At 54.9% G+C, this 15,619-nt stretch overlaps 1 pseudogene; it reads left to right on the top strand.

The window, feature by feature from the left end:
- Nucleotides 1–6,463: 6,463 nt before the first annotated feature.
- Nucleotides 6,464–15,217, top strand: LOC132369746 (dipeptidase 2-like; annotated as a pseudogene).
- The last annotated feature ends 402 nt before the right edge of the window (nucleotides 15,218–15,619 follow it).

Raw genomic sequence — 15,619 nt, 5'->3', positions numbered from 1 at the left:
GTTCTAGTCTCTGCAGCATTCTATAAGCTTTGCCCAAAGTAATGAACAGTTGAAAGTCAAATGTAATACTTCACCAAACAACTTAAAAATGCTTGCATACCGGAAAGGGTTAAGTTGCAGAGAACACAAATGGACCCAGAGCAACCTTTGCCAAAAGAGAATATTGTGCTAAATGTACAGCCATAGCTCTTTTCCATATGAAGAAACAGTCAGAAGGATAAAAGAACTTGGTCAAAATCACACAAGTAAGTAGGACGGAATCTGGTCTGTCTGTCCCAAGGGTTGTGTTCTTTAACCACCAGGCTAGCTTTTCTCAAATCTGATTCATGCATAGAATAACTATGCACCTCTGTTTGCCTTGAATATTCCCTGTTTATAAGTATGCCTGCTGCAGTTTTTCACATTGCCCACTTTGACTCCCAAAAGCAACCGAGAATACACAATAATTTGGTCACTCTATCCATGGACCACGGTGGTGGGACTGCCCAGGAAGCTTATTAAAAGTGCAGCTTCCTGAGCCCTACTCCAGATCTAGATAAGTTTTCTGAGGGTTCGCTCAAGAATCCAGGTACAAGTCTTTTTAAGTGGTTTTGTGGAACCCCCCAGGTGAGTCTCTCGCTCTCTTAAGTTAATAAACCATTTATTCTGCCTCCCGCAGATGCCCAGCCAGGTCCTGTTAAGGTAGGAGTCCCCGCACCACATCAGAGGGATGCTCCCAGCCAAGTAATCTCTGGAGCCTTGGAGAATCTGGATGGTCTCGTGCTGGCCCACCTGCCATGACAAACCTCCTCCAGAGCATTTCCCTTCACATTTTACCTTCTACCACTCCCAAAGGCAGTCTGCTCCAATGAGGCCTGACTTCGTCTGTCCTAATGTGCACCCGCTGATTCAAGAAGTTTAGGAATACAAGGTGCTGTGGTTCTCAACCAGGGGGGCCCAACCTCTAAAACAGTAGTCCAAGCAGTCTCTACCTCCTGGGCACATCCCCTCTGCAACAGCCCCAGTAAACGAATGTCCCATCCTTACTTTCTCAAGGTCGGCAACAGCGAGTCCCCTCCTAAAGAAGGTTCTCTCGCATTGCCACACTCTCAAAGGCTGCCCCCAGTGTGCTTCCTTCCTGTGGGCCTGATCAGGCTAAGGGTAGAGTTGTCTCTTTCCTTCTCTGAGTCAGACCAAATCGTCTTAGTAACACCGCTTCACAGTGGTGACCGTGTGTTTCACGGGGGCTGCTGCTGAGCCTTTATCTCATCCTTTCATGGTGGAGAGAGAGAGGATTATAATGATTTTTACTTCTAGGGGAGAGGGGAGTGTAATGATTATGTTGTCATTTTGTATTATGTCCTTTGGTCATGAACTTGTTTTGAATTTCATATGAAAATAGGCCCACCATTCCCACTTTGTGAGGTCATTCAGCACTCTCATTTCGCACCTTTAACATCTCTCTCAGTATCACTTGGAAATGTTTGAAATGGCATGAGCTTGTCCTCACATTCCTATCAGCTGTAAATCCGGAGCCCCAACATGAACCTAACCATTGAGCAGAACACCTCTCCACTACCTGTGTAACACTGGGTAGGCCCCTTAACCTCTTGGTTTTCTTCAGTCCTCAGTTGTGAAAATGTGAGGGTTCTATGAATTTATATTTGGGGCAGGACAAGGTCGAGGAGAGTGTGTCTTTGCTTTTATTCTTCCAAACTGGAATGTCTTCCCTCTCTTCCCCATGGGTCCAAATCTCAATTGTCCTTCAGTCCCACTGCCAAGGAGCCTTCCCTGATTCCCCAGTCCACACAAATCTCTGCCTCTTAGGGTCAATGCCATACAACCTAGCTGTCTCTTACGTTAATCTTGCCTCTCAAGCCAATCTCAGACTGTGGGTCTCTCTTGCCCTCCTGGGGCCCCTGGGGCTGTGCCAGCCCACCGGCACGCCCCACGTGGGGTGTCTGCTAGACTAGGGCATGGGTGGGGAGGCCCAGGTGTGAGGGGCCAGGTAGAGTACCTCTGCCTCCCCCCTGATCTCCTCCACAAAACTGCCCCTCCTCCTGAAGCCTGACCCCCAAGTCACACGTTCCTTATCATGACCTCACTGGGTAGTGATGACCTCACCGGCCTTCTCACAGTTGCCATGGCAGCGTAACTGGCAGCGTAACTGCCAACGTGCTGCCCTCAGAGAAACTTCCCTGACAGTTCTCCACCAGATACCAATCTCTTTGGTTGTCTGAGAGAGAATGTGTGACTGGATCGTCTATATTAACTCAGACCTGTGCTCTGTTCCATGGGTGGGCAGTGCGGCAGGTACACCGAGACCGCCCGGAGGCATGGTGTACACACAACCTCACCTGGCTGCCTCATGTTCCTGTGGGCCTTGCCCACTACGTATACCTGAGCGCGGCCCCAGCTGTAAGTAATACCAGTGACCTGGGACACCTTCAGGGACCCACAGTGCTCACTGCTGAGGACAAGTGAAAGGTCATCCCTGGACAAGTGTGCAGGATGGTCCTGATCTTTATAAATGTAGCTTTCCCCTTTGGGCTACAGGATGCTTCCATTCAGACCCTTTCCTGATTGGCCTCTTAGCAAAAGACAAGTGCATTTTTGTTGGCAAATGGTAAATGCAGCAGTTTGAGGAAGAGGGCCACTCTTGAGACACACCTTCAAAGCCAGGCACCTCTGTGCTGTCATGTAGACATCTATATCGGTGCCCTCAGACACATCCCATCCTGAGCTGCTGAGTACTAGGGGAGAGGGTGGTGCCATATTGATGGGAAGACCGGAAGAACCAAGAGGGCTGTTGAAGTGCTAATGAGACTGGAGGGCTGAGGAGATGGTGTCCCAGGAGGCTGGGTTGATGTGAGCCTAGACTTGGTACCCAGAACGCGGGTCTCAGTCTCCTGATCACTCTGCCTCAGTATTTGGCCTTGTTCTAATCTACATAAAAGTATCAGAGGGCTAGAGTTCAGTGTGGTCGAAACAGGCAGGATAAATGGGGCCCAAGAGGGGTTGCCAAGGTGGGCGGGGTTCTTAACCAATTTAGATTAGATTATTTTTTTCCAAAACTTGAAAGACATTTCCATTAAAGCCTCAGAAGTGACAGACTGCAAGAAATGTTTTCTCTGTTGTGGAAGGGAGAGATGGAGAGGCTCATGATTGCAATGACTTTCGGGTTCTACTGTTTTCCCTGGAAACGGTGAAGAGACTTCCTCGTGTGCTGCAGCCATAGGCTCTAGGAATTGCTTTTGCAGCCAGTGTCCCTTCTCTAGGGACTCATAGAGGTGATGGGCCAAGGCTGTGTTTTGGACGTCAAGTCGATTAAAGGTCTTCAGCCAGAAACTGGGAGAGACATGAGAGAGGGAAATTCTGGCAGGAGGCTGTGTACAGCGGAAGTGACTGATCAGTTCTGATTTTCTTTGCAGCAGCAGTGGCTCCCGTTTCTCCCCCTAACCCTGGTCACTACCATGTCCTCTACCGAGGGTGTGGAGAAACGCAGTTGGGCTGGCATGGGGAGACATACTGCCTGGTTGGTGGCTACCGGGCCTACGGGGATGTTCCTTTGGCCACGCCAGCAAAGGTGGAAGCAGAGAAGCCAGTCCCCAGACATGCTCCCAAGAGGAAGCACGCTCCGGAAGAGTCAGACGAAGACCTGGGTTGCCCCAGACCCAAAATCCGGCGATTGGAGCATTCAAGGAGCTTCGGACTACAAGGTGCTTTGATTCTCAAGCAGGGGGGCCCAACCTCTGGGCACATCCCCTCTGCAATAGCCCCAGTAAACGAATGCCCCATCCTTACTTTCTCAAGGTCGGCAACAGGGAGTCCCCTCTTAAAGAAGGTTCTCTCGCATTGCCACACTCTCAAAGGCTGCCCCCAGTGTGCTTCCTTCCTGTGGGCCTGATCAGGCTAAGGACAGAGTTGTCTCTTTCCTTCTCTGAGTCGGACCAAATCGTCTTAGTAACACCTCTTCACAGTGGTGACCATGTGTTTCACGGGGGTTGCTGCTGAGCCTTTATCTCATCCTTTCATGGTGGAGAGAGGGAGGATTATAATGATTTTTACTTCTAGGGGAGAGGGTGGTGCCATATTGATGGGAAGACCGGAAGAACCAAGAGGGCTGTTGAAGTGCTAATGAGACTGGAGGGCTGAGGAGATGGTGTCCCAGGAGGCTGGGTTGATGTGAGCCTAGACTTGGTACCCAGAACGCGGGTCTCAGTCTCCTGATCACTCTGCCTCAGTATTTGGCCTTGTTCTAATCTACATAAAAGTATCAGAGGGCTAGAGTTCAGTGTGGTCGAAACAGGCAGGATAAATGGGGCCCAAGAGAGGTTGCCAAGGTGGGCGGGGTTCTTAACCGACTTAGATTAGATTATTTTTTTCCAAAACTTGAAAGACATTTCCATTAAAGCCTCAGAAGTGACAGACTGCAAGAAATGTTTTCTCTGTTGTGGAAGGGAGAGATGGAGAGGCTCATGATTGCAATGACTTTCGGGTTCTACTGTTTTCCCTGGAAACGGTGAAGAGACTTCCTCGTGTGCTGCAGTCGTAGGCTCTAGGAATTGCTTTTGCAGCCAGTGTCCCTTCTCTAGGGACTCATAGAGGTGATGGGCCAAGGCTGTGTTTTGGATGTCAAGTCGATTAAAGGTCTTCAGCCAGAAACTGGGAGAGACATGAGAGAGGGAAATTCTGGCAGGAGACTGTGTACAGCGGAAGTGACTGATCAGTTCTGATTTTCTTTGCAGCAGCAGTTCCTTTGGCCACGCCAGCAAAGGTGGAAGCAGAGAAGCCAGTCCCTAGACGTGCTCCCAAGAGAAAGCGCACTCCGGAAGACTCAGACGAAGACCTGGGTTGCCCCAGACCCAAAATCCGGCGACTGGAGCATGGTGCCAGGAGGTAGACCCCACAGCATCTTGCTGGCTGAGGCACTCTGAAGAGAGGGCAATGGTTTAACTGCCTAAGGCAGCGAATGCCTCTTCCTGCAGTGACCCACCCCGTCCCCCCACTGCCCACTGCCACAGATCACAACCTGCGTCGTTCTGTTTGAGCCTTCCTCAGCCAGGAGCCTCCTGCCACACTAAATGGCCAAAAGCAAGGAGCCTCAGAAACTGAGGTTTGAAATGAGAGTCTGCCCTGAACATCCCAGGGCTGAAGCTGGCCTGGAAGAAAACGTGACGTTCCTCTGCTCAATCCTCAGGGGCCCCTTTGTCAGCTGAAGACAGAAAAGTCTGCACTCTGCGAGCCGAGAAGAATGCAGGAGCAGAGACAGGGTGCAGAGAAGCCTTAGCAGTCTACCACATGGGCTCCTGCTCTGAGCCATTGTCAGCGGCCACCACCACAAACCAGGGGGGAGCTGGGTTTTTTGAAACTGAAAGCAGCAATCTGTGGCTTCCCAAAGAGCCTCCTGCCTGGGGTCTCAGGAGGCAGGATAGAGAGACCCAGGAAGACCTGCTCCCTGAAGCAAGACCAGGATGGAGAGTCAAGCAGCACGCACCCTGCCCCGAGGTTCACATGCTCCTTTATTCCCAGCCCTTCCTGTCCCCAGGGGGGTCCCTTACTGCTCAATGTTTTTCTGTAACAGACTTCTAGGGTCGCCAGTGCTCACACTTAGGTCACTACCCCTGTGCTAAGCACTCCTGCTACCCAGGAAAGGTTCCAAAGGTGGAACAGCTCCACGGGGTGCCAGGGATCGGAGCAAAAACTTGAGAGGCTGGGGATGAAGGAGTTTGGGCACAGTCCCTAAGGCATCTCAGTGGTTGAGCTTCTGTGAGAAGGCACATCCCCTGTGTGTGTGTGTGTGTGTGTGTTGGAGGGAGGGGGTCTCCAGAGGAGGCAGCTAGGGGGAAGGCCTGAGGCTGGAAATGGGGAGTGGCGTGCGGCCTCTGAGCAAGCACAGGCACTTAGCCCTTGAGGTTTCTGGGAAAGCTAGAGTCACAAGGGCCACGAGATAAGGCAAGTGTAGCAGCAGAACCCAGGTGCCAGGTCTTTCCTCAGAACCTATACTTCTTCACGAGGTCAGGCCTTCCATGCTGAGGTAGGAGGGATCCTGGCCAGAAGGTCGGCCAGCAGCTCTGGGAGGAAGGTTGCTGCGATGGGGGCTCTGCTGCCATGGAAATGACTTCATTTCCTTCCACTCAAATAGCCTACTGACTGGGTTCCTGCTCTGTTGAGGAAAAGGGTCGTTGACTCTCCCCAGAAGGTGTTCAGTTCACATCCCAAAAGTCCCTCTCTTCAGGCCCTGGGGAGGTCTAGCAGCTCCTGAGGGCACTCTTTCCTGAGGCTGGCTGACAGAAGTGGGGGGGGGGGGCGGTTCCTGAGAGTTCCCGGGTGCTGGTTGAAGTCCCCAGAGAATGGTCATGCAGGTTGGGGAGTCAAGTAGGTGGAGAGAGAAGGTCGGGGGCAGAGGGCCCCTTCCTGAATCCAGAGCTCACAAGGTTCCCCCCCATTTCCAGAAACTCTCTCTTCCCCCACACCAGCCCACATGGCCCCGTACCGGGAAACCAGGAGCCCAGAGCACCTATGGCCGCAGAGACACTGGCACGCAGCCCTCGGAGTGGGCGGGGCCGGCTGCAGGCAGATGGGGACGCGGTGTGCTCCCGGGAGGCCTCGGGCTGAAGGTGGCCCTCTGAGAGAAGCGGCCCAGCTTGGCCAGGAAGGTTAGAGGCGGGGGAGAGCAGCCTAGGGCACCCCCTCGGAGCAGTGGGAGTGGGAAGAGGCGCAGGGGCGGAGGGAAGCCACGACGGGAGGCGAGTGGGCTCTCAGCAGAGGCCAGCTTAGCCCGCGGGAGCTGCCTCTGAGCAGGGGGCGGGAGGGCAGTGCCGCCCCGGGGCTGCCGGGCTTCGCGGATCGCGGCTCTCCGCACACGGCTCGCAGGGCCCTGTGACTCTGTATCCCCTCCCTCACCCCGCCCCCCTCGCGAGGCCGCGCCGCTGGGTGGCCTGTGTGGACGGGCACAACCCCATCGCCCGCCCCTCTCACACCTGCCTCTGCCCACCTGCCTGGCCCTGCGCAGCTTGCGGCCCGGGGGCCTCGAAGGTCCCCGCGCACTCAGCCAGCGGCCTCTGCTGTGTCTGCTGCTGCTGCTGCTGCGTCTGCTGCTGCGGCCGGGAACCCGCGTCCAGACCACGCCGGGCACCTCCAGCACCCCGAGTCCGCGGGAGCGCACGCGGGCCCTGAGGCGGGACTTCCCGTTTGTGGACGGGGGGCGGGGGGGGGGCTGCAGTGTGTGGGCTGGTGGGGGCCGGTGGGGGCCTAGCCTGGCCCTGGGCAGGGGAGGAGGTCCGGAGCATGCAGAGCTAGTGGGGGAGGCTCCCTCACACCACCCCTGGACGTCCTCTCCATCATCTATGGATGCCCTTCCCCTTCTCTGTCATCCCCTCCCTGGTGGGAACCCCTCAGCCCAGGCCTCAGCTGCTCCTAGTATAGTCTGTGTGACAGTGTGAGGTGGGGGACCCCCCGGCTGGCCCAGGCCAGGCAACGTGTCCTGCCTGATCCCAAGACCTAAGGAGCCCACCCATTTGCCTTGACCTCCCTCCAGCCACAATGACATGCCCCTGGTCCTGAGGCAGTTTTACCGCAATGGGCTCCAGGATGTTAATCTGTGCAATTTCAGCCATGGCCAGACCAGCTTGGACAGGCTGAAAGACGGTCTCGTGGGTGCCCAGGTACCAAAGGGACACGCAAGGTGCCACCATGGCTGCTGGGGACTGTGGGGCAGTTTGGGGGCCTCAGAGACCACAGGTGAGTCACACTGGAACTAAGTTACCATAGTGGCCTAGAAAGTGCCATGCCATGGATGCTGGGGGCTACAGGGGTCACAGTGAGCCAACCTGACGGGCATCCAAGTACCACAGAAAAAGCAACGCATTCCATGTGACTTCTGGGCACAGCGAGTGCTGTGCCAGCTGAGGAGGCTATGAGAAGCCCAAGGAGTTCCAAAGCCCAAACCAAGCCCTGGCCTTCCCTCAGTTCTGGTCAGCCTACGTCCCATGCCAGACCCACGAACGGGATGCTGTGCGCCTCACCCTGGATCAAATTGACCTCATCTGCCTCATGTGTGCCTCTTATTCTGAGCTGGAGCTTGTGACCTCACTTAAAGGTAGACGGGGGACTTGGCTGGTAGTCCAGAGGTTAAGACTCTACGCTTCCACTGCAGGGGGGCTCGGGTTTGATCCCCGGTGGGGGAACTAAGAGCCCTCATGCTGCGCGGCACGACCCAAAAAAGGTAAACAGACTGGTGGTGGTAGGTGCTAGGGACTTCAGTAAGCTACCCCTGCCTCTGAAAATGATCATCTGACCTACCTGCCCCCAGCTCTCAACAATACCCGGAAGTTGGCTTGCCTCACTGGTGTGGAGGGCGGCCACTCACTGGACAGTAGCCTCTCCATCTTGCGTACCTTCTATGCGCTGGGTGTGCGCTACGTGACACTCACCCACACCTGCAACACGCCCTGGTGAGCGCAGTGCAGATGGTAAGGGCCCAGTGAGGCAGGGATCTGCCCAAGATCACGCTGCGGCCCAAAGCAAGTTTACCCCTGGGATCCGCCCTGAACCTGGGGTGGGGAGGGGAATGGAGGTTCGCAGAACAAGACTGAATCCCCAGAAGGGCCCTCCTACTGCCAGGCACAGCCCAGTTTGGGTCCCTCCTCTTGCACCAGGGAGTTGCAGGTGTAGACGGTTCGACAGAACCTCTTTCTAGGCTCTTGTAGCCAAGTCATGGCCACCAGTCAGACTGCCTCCTGGCCATCCTGCAGGGCACAGAGCTCAGCAAAGGGTATCCACCCCTTCTACAGCAATGTCAGTCGGCTGACCGGCTTGGGCGAGGTAAGGACCCGGGTTCCATACCCTGCCCCACATGAATGTACAGCCCCGCCTGTTCCCTACAGATAAATGCACACAAGGTAAATGCAGCCCTGATGCCCTCTCCCCATCCTGTCCCTGCAGAAGGTGGTGGCAGAAATGAACCGCCTGGGCATGATGGTGGACTTGTCCCATGTCTCGATGCTGTGGCACGGCGAGCCCTAGAAGTGTCACAGGCACCTGTCATCTTCTCCCACTCAGCTGCCCGGGGTGTGTGCAAGAACACTCGGAATGATCCTGATGATATCCTGCAGCTTCTGGTGAGAGACTGCCCTGGCCCTCAAACCTAAAGCAAGAGGTTCAAACCGGGAGCCCTTGAACCTGAGCCTCTTCTCCCTCAATTTCCTCAAACCCCAGGTTAAATATCTTCTGCCCCCAAAACCCACGGTCCACAGCCCCTGAACTCTTGAGCCCTAGGTGGGGGTCTAGGTGGTAAGATACTCCACCAAACCCGGAAACCCAGGGCCAAGACACCACCCAGACCAGGGCTGCGGCTCCTCCATTCACACAAACCCAGAGAGGAGACGACTCTGACCTCAACACCTTCCTCACAGGGGCCGAGAGAGTGAACAGGCAGGTGGCTGTGCTGGGGGCCAAGCTGACTGTCCACCGGTCCGCCCCTGCAGAAGAAGAACGGTGGCATCGTGATGGTGCCCTTGTCCGTGCGGGTGCTGCAGTGCAACCCGTTAGCCAACGTGCCTACTGTGGCCGGTGAGCCTCACCCTGGGCTCTCTGAAAACTCTGATTTGGAGCTGAAGCTGGGTCCAAACTTGGGGAGGACTTCAGAAGAGCCCCAGTGGTTTGACCCACCTGTTGGCAATAGGTACAGCTCCCAAAAACCCAATAATGGACGGTACACAGCACCTTGGTGCCATGTGGAACTGGAGCCACGGAATCAAAACTGCGGTACTGATGGGTATCAGGGAGGCTGTCAGACACAGAGCCCGGGTGCTGCCCATCGGTGCCTCTGCAGGGGCTCCTAAAGCGCACTGCCCCTACCTCTGGCCAAGGGACTGGACAGCTCCTTAGGTCTCTGGGGTCTTCATCAGTTGTACTCTTGTTCCTCTCTCATCCTCCACACCCGGGGAAAGGAGCCCCCACAGGTTCTCAAGGAGACTGGGAGGCAGGGTGAATCGTGGGTGGGAAATGGCCCAAACAGGGGGCTCTGGGGTCCACTCCAAATCTGAAGTCCAGTCTAGAGCCAGCTGGGATCACTTCAGATCAAACCTCAGGGCCCTCTAGTTGGTACTCTCGGTGCCAGGCCACGAAGGAACTGGACTGTTTGGCCTACAGGCTGCAAAAAGGGGAATCAACAGAGGCCAGTCATCACCCCCACCCCTGCCCTGGAAGCCCCACACTGCTGACTTCCCATTCTTCAGATCACTTCGACCACATCAGGGCAGTCACTGGATGCAAGTTCATCGGGATTGGCGGAGATTATGACGGGGCTGGCCGGTGAGTGCTTCCCCATGGCTTGTCTCGGGCTGGCTGGGCAGCAGTGGGGCTTTCACAGCCACCGTGCCCACCACACTGTGGTCCTCATGGCCTTGACCATAGCCTCAGGTGTGCTGGCCCAACTGGTATCTCCCCTCTCCCAGGGTCTGCTTCCTGGGCTCTCCTGTCTGTTTGGCCCTACTCTAAGTCATCATATTTGTCTAAAACACCACACAGAGCTCATCTGCCCAGCATCTGCGCCCATCCAGTGCCAGCAGACCCACGGCCTCTGAGCAGACTCTTCGCAAGGTCTGGGCTGGGCTGACCATCTTCTCTGCCTGCAGCTGGGTCTGTGCATGCAGGGGGGTCAACCCAGTTCTTAAAAAGCTTTTCTTCTCTTTATAAATGGAGGCAAAAATTGCATTCAGTGAAAGGCATAGAGATCTTAACAGTACAAGTCAATGAGTTTTGACGAATAGTCGAGGCGCTTTTGGGGCCTTCCTCTGAAGGATGAAGAGCAGGAGTGAATCATTTACTCTCTCCAAGTCTCCATTTTCCATATCTGACCAGGGCTGGGGTTCAGTGGACCCTGGACACATAGGGCTTTGGTTCTGACTCAGGACCAGGGAACAGGTCTGAGGCCCAATAGCTGGCTGGCTGGCGGCCACACAGGTTCCCACAGGGGCTGGAGGACGTGTCCATATACCCGGTACTGATAGAGGAGTTGCTGAGGCGTGGCTGGAGTGACGAAGAGCTCTGGGGTGTGCTTCGAGGAAACGTGCGGCGGGTCTTCAGACAGGTGGAACAGGTATGCTGGGCTGGGCAAAAGAGTAGCTCTGAGCAGGTGGTCTGAGCAGGTGTACGTGGGGGTGCTGTGAGAGGTGCTGCCCGCTGACTGCCGCCTCCAGGTACGGGAGGAGAACGAGGGACAGAGTCCCTTGGAGGATGAGTTCCCAGATGAGCAGCTGGGCAGCTCTTGCCGCTCCGTCCTCCCACGTCTGCATCAGAGAGAGGATCTGGCTCCAGACCAGAAACTAACCAGAGCTGCGGTTCGTGGGAATCCCATTTTGTCACCTAAGTGGTCATTCTCAAAATCTTGCCCCCACATGGGCCCAGGCCTCACAGTTATTGCTGCCTTCCCAGTCCTCGTTGTTTGGCTCTGGTGATCCAGTTAATCCTGCCAGATGTCACTTTGGCAGCCACAGATACCCCACAAAGTTTCCTTGCATGCGAGCACAAACATTTCCTATGTATTATTCTCTTCTGATAATTCTTTCAATGTATCCCTTCTGGCTTTGTGCAAAGCGATTCTTTGTTTTGTACACGGGGACCGCATCTGGGAAAACATCGCCGCACCCTCATAAGTGACAGGGGGAGACCCGAACTGGCCAAGCCATGACAGGAGCTCGCCGCTGCTGAGCTCTACAGATCCCGCCCCTTCCACACAGTTCGCCAATTCCGCGGCGAGCTCATCTTTCTTGATGTTCTTCCCTTAGGAGACGTGTACAAGGCAGCAGGATTCTCAACCCGTTCCCCGTGGTCACTTGTGCTAGATGGAGCTTTGCAGTGTTCTGTGCCGGCCGTGGGCCGCTGGTGGAACACTGTGTGACAACTGCCTGCACAGGACTTCAGGGTTCATGAAATGTCTGTCTTCCCAGCCTGACGCTGCTGAAAACCACGCTTCCCAGAGAAGGAGAGAGATCCAGCTGGTCCACACCTGCATACACATTTGTTGACAGGTGCAGATGACAGCAGGCTCTAGCAGGACCCACATCAGCCTAAATTCAAGAACTCCGGTGCCAGCCCTTGACAGCAGCTGAAGGGGGGTTTACAAGAGATGCAACCTCGAACCATACCCTAGGCTGAATCAGAGGTGCTGCTGGAAGAAATAGGCCGTTGTGTCACTTTCCCGAAGAGTTTGGCCACGAGAGAAGTCCCCCAGAGCCCAGCACTGTGGGAGAGGCCTCACCCACAGAGCAGGGCAAGTGTCCCAGGCAGGGTGCCCCGCGCCCGACACCCCGCCAACGCAGCAGGAAGGTGCTCCCCCTACGCCCCAGACAACGGGAGCTCTCCCTTCCTGAATAATTGAGCTTCTCATCCAAAAGAGGTTCTCTTCCCACCCAAACATTAGAGCTTCTAAATATTTCAGGATCCCTGGGTTGTAGAGGGTCACTCGCCGTGCCCTTTGGATAAATGAAGCCAACGTCAGCTGCTTCTGGGCTGGCCTTGAACAAAACCATCAAGGTGGAGAATCTCTGCTCCTGCCCTTCCTCCCGTCACCCCCCGTCAAGCCTTTCCTGCTGCATGCAATGACCCGGCTCTTTTGTGAGCAGGTGAAGAACACCCACTGTGCGTGCAGTTCTGTGGTCCCTGCAGAGATGAGGTGGGTGCGGGGGACCCTCAACCATGCTGGCCTCTGCTGCCATCCCCAGGGCCCTTGATATGGGCTTCAGCACAGCACAGCCAGCCTCAGGAGGCCTGTGGGACCACTGGGGCCCCGGTGGTGATCCCCTGGATGTTCCTGGGAACGCTCCCACGACTCCAAGGTGAGTCCTGCCAGCACCCAACTCCACCAAGCTGGCACTCCTTACCTTTTCCGGATTCCGTTCGCAGCTCCCTCCTCATACGCATTCTCAAAGCTTCCAAGAGGGGTGACCCCACTTCTCTGCTACAACTCCACCCTGAAGGCAGCCCCCGCCTGACAGCACCGCCCGCTCCCCCGGCAGGGCGGCCCTGAGTAGCTGCCCCTCCACGTGGACTGTCCGTTCCCAGGTCCCACGCCAGCCCGCCGAGGGGTGGAGCCTCCAGGAGAGCCGCTGTCCGCTCGCACTGCCCCAGCATCACCACCGCCACTTGCCGCCACTCTGCACTTGCCTCCTGTGTGCTTCCCCACCCCGGTCCCCTGCGTGGGTCCCCCGCTGCGCGTACCCAAGCCTGTGCAGAGACAGAGCACAGCCACCAAGTCTGAGCCTCGCCGCTGACGTCTGTGCTTGGAGAGGCTGGAGGAAGCTGCTCCCCAGTCGGCTTCACCGCAGGGTCCTGGTACCCAGTCTGCCTCCAGCAGGGAGGTGATGGGACCCCACGGAAGGATGCCCAGAAGCTCTCCCGGCCTGCGGGGTCTGGGGCTGTTCAGCTCTCTAATGCTGGCTCCTTCGGAGATAAAGTCTTCAGTCACCTGCCTGGGCACCCCATCCCCTCTGAAGATACAAACTAAACCTCCTCCAGGGTCTTGGCCTGGAGGGAGGAGCCGCCCAGGGTCAAAGCCCATCCCTCTCTCTTCCCACCTCTAGACCTGTGGGAAGGGCTCAGGCTAAACTCCCGGTGCCTCTTCTCTCAAACCCTCAAATGATAAGAGAAGAGGTATGTCTGTCCACCTTGCAGGGTCCTTACTCCGCCTGCCAGTAGGTGACATGGTCCTGGAGGTTCTTCTTAAACTGCCAGTCTCACTGTCTTAGCCTCAGAGTTACACACGCCCAGGAAGGACCCCGGGTACACGGCGTCCCGTTACCCCAACTCTACTCCTGAGCGTCAGGGTTGGCTGACAGCAGGGGACAACCCATTTCAGGGATTTCTCATTTCCAAGGGCTCTTGAATGCAGAAAGAGCCCTAAGAGTCAAAGGAATTTAGCTCCAGTGGTGAAGTTACAAGTCATCTGGCAAACACTTACAGCTGGAGGGCCAACTAAGCACCCCCTTAAATCTCACCACACAGACTCTGCTGATCCGGGCTGGCCGGTGTGGTTCTCCTAAGGTTGCTTGTGATATCTATCGATCATCTTGCTGTACCTCCCAGTTAAAGACACAGCCTTAGGAAGATGGCTGGACCCAGACCATCAGGCAATCATATTTACCCATTGACCTACCCTCTTCCTCCCTCCTTCCTCCCTCACTTTGGAAGCTTTAGCGAAACATATTCCACTTCCCACTTTAAAATGAAATCATTAGCCTCTAAATAATGCACCTTGCATGGATAGGAGGGCAGGCAGTCTGCACACACACCTGTGCTGGTCGCTCTGCCCAGTGAAAGGGAGGAGCAGAGTATTCCCCAAGGGGCTTTCTCGGAGCTTCGGAGGCTGAAATTTGAGGGTTGACGGGGTGTACACGTTAGGAAGTGAAAGAGAGAGACTCCAGCTGCGGGAGAGGAGGGGAGAGACTCTCAGTGGTCTTCCTAGGTAGTGAGCTGTCGGAGCGAGTGGCATTCCTCGCCATCTCGCCCATGAAACTGTAAACACAGCACATGTCTCTGTGTCCTTTTCCTAACAATGAATTATTTTTTAAAATATTTTAACTTTGTGTGTTGTTGTACAGGAGGGTGACTGAGGGATATATTTGAGACTAGGACCCCTAACTCCATGAATAGCAAAGTTAATAGCTGATGCAGCCAGGACGTTGCAAAGCCTCTTGGGACCCCAGGCACCCAGGATCGCTGTGCACGGAAGAGCCAGCTGCCCACTCGCTGCTCATCCCCCTGCAGGCTCCCCTGTCACTTGCTTACCTGGCCTCCTGTCTGTATGTTCCCTGTTGCAGCTCACGGTGCTTGACTAACTGAGCCCGAAGCATTCAGAGCCTCTTCTGCTGGGTGCACAGAGCACTGATCCCAAGAGCTGCACCACCAAAACAGGATTCTAGGGTCGACAAAATGGGAAATCTTGCACAGTTTATCCTCTTTCTAAGGATCCACTGTACTTTTTGTTAGTAAAGCCTCTTAGTTAACCTTTAAGAAAGACACCTGGGTTTTTTTCCAAACTCACTCAACTTTTCCCATAATGAAATTTTTATTAATATCCTGCAGACTTGTACTTCACAAAAACACTCAGGAAGTCTTTTCCAGAATCGTATAGGTCGTGTCTGGAACAGTAGTTCTTGTGCAAATGCAGCAGTGAACTTTGCATGACTGTTTCAAGGATGTTTAATTAAAGCCAAGGGCATGATTCCTAAAATGCAATTCAGTGAAGATCATTATACAAGGAAATAAACTAATATGGTTCAAGTAATTGGCCTTCTGGTAGACCAGTGAGAGGCATCTGCCTCAGAATGCCTACAGGGGTGCATGGGGCGGGGGACCTTGGATGGTCACTCCTAAAGGGCACACCTCTCCCAGACTTTGTAAGTACTGAACAGCCGACAATTTGAGGTTAGATTCTCAGAGGGAAATCAAAAGCACTGTTATCTTGCTTTAATAATTGAGGATAGGATCTATATGCTTTGGAGACGAGAAAAGCAAATGGCAGAGATGCCATCCAAGTAGGAAACTTGATGAGCTAATCAGTATTCTCCCCTGAATGGAAGTCTCTATCCTCCTCCAGGACTGAGGCAGGGACGGACTTGCCTGAGGTCATATAGTG

This window comes from Balaenoptera ricei, chromosome 8 (genome assembly GCF_028023285.1).
Source record: "Balaenoptera ricei isolate mBalRic1 chromosome 8, mBalRic1.hap2, whole genome shotgun sequence".
Taxonomy (NCBI): Eukaryota; Metazoa; Chordata; class Mammalia; order Artiodactyla; family Balaenopteridae; genus Balaenoptera; species Balaenoptera ricei.
Note: the sequence above shows the minus strand (reverse complement) of the source record. Positions and strands in the feature narration are given on the sequence as shown.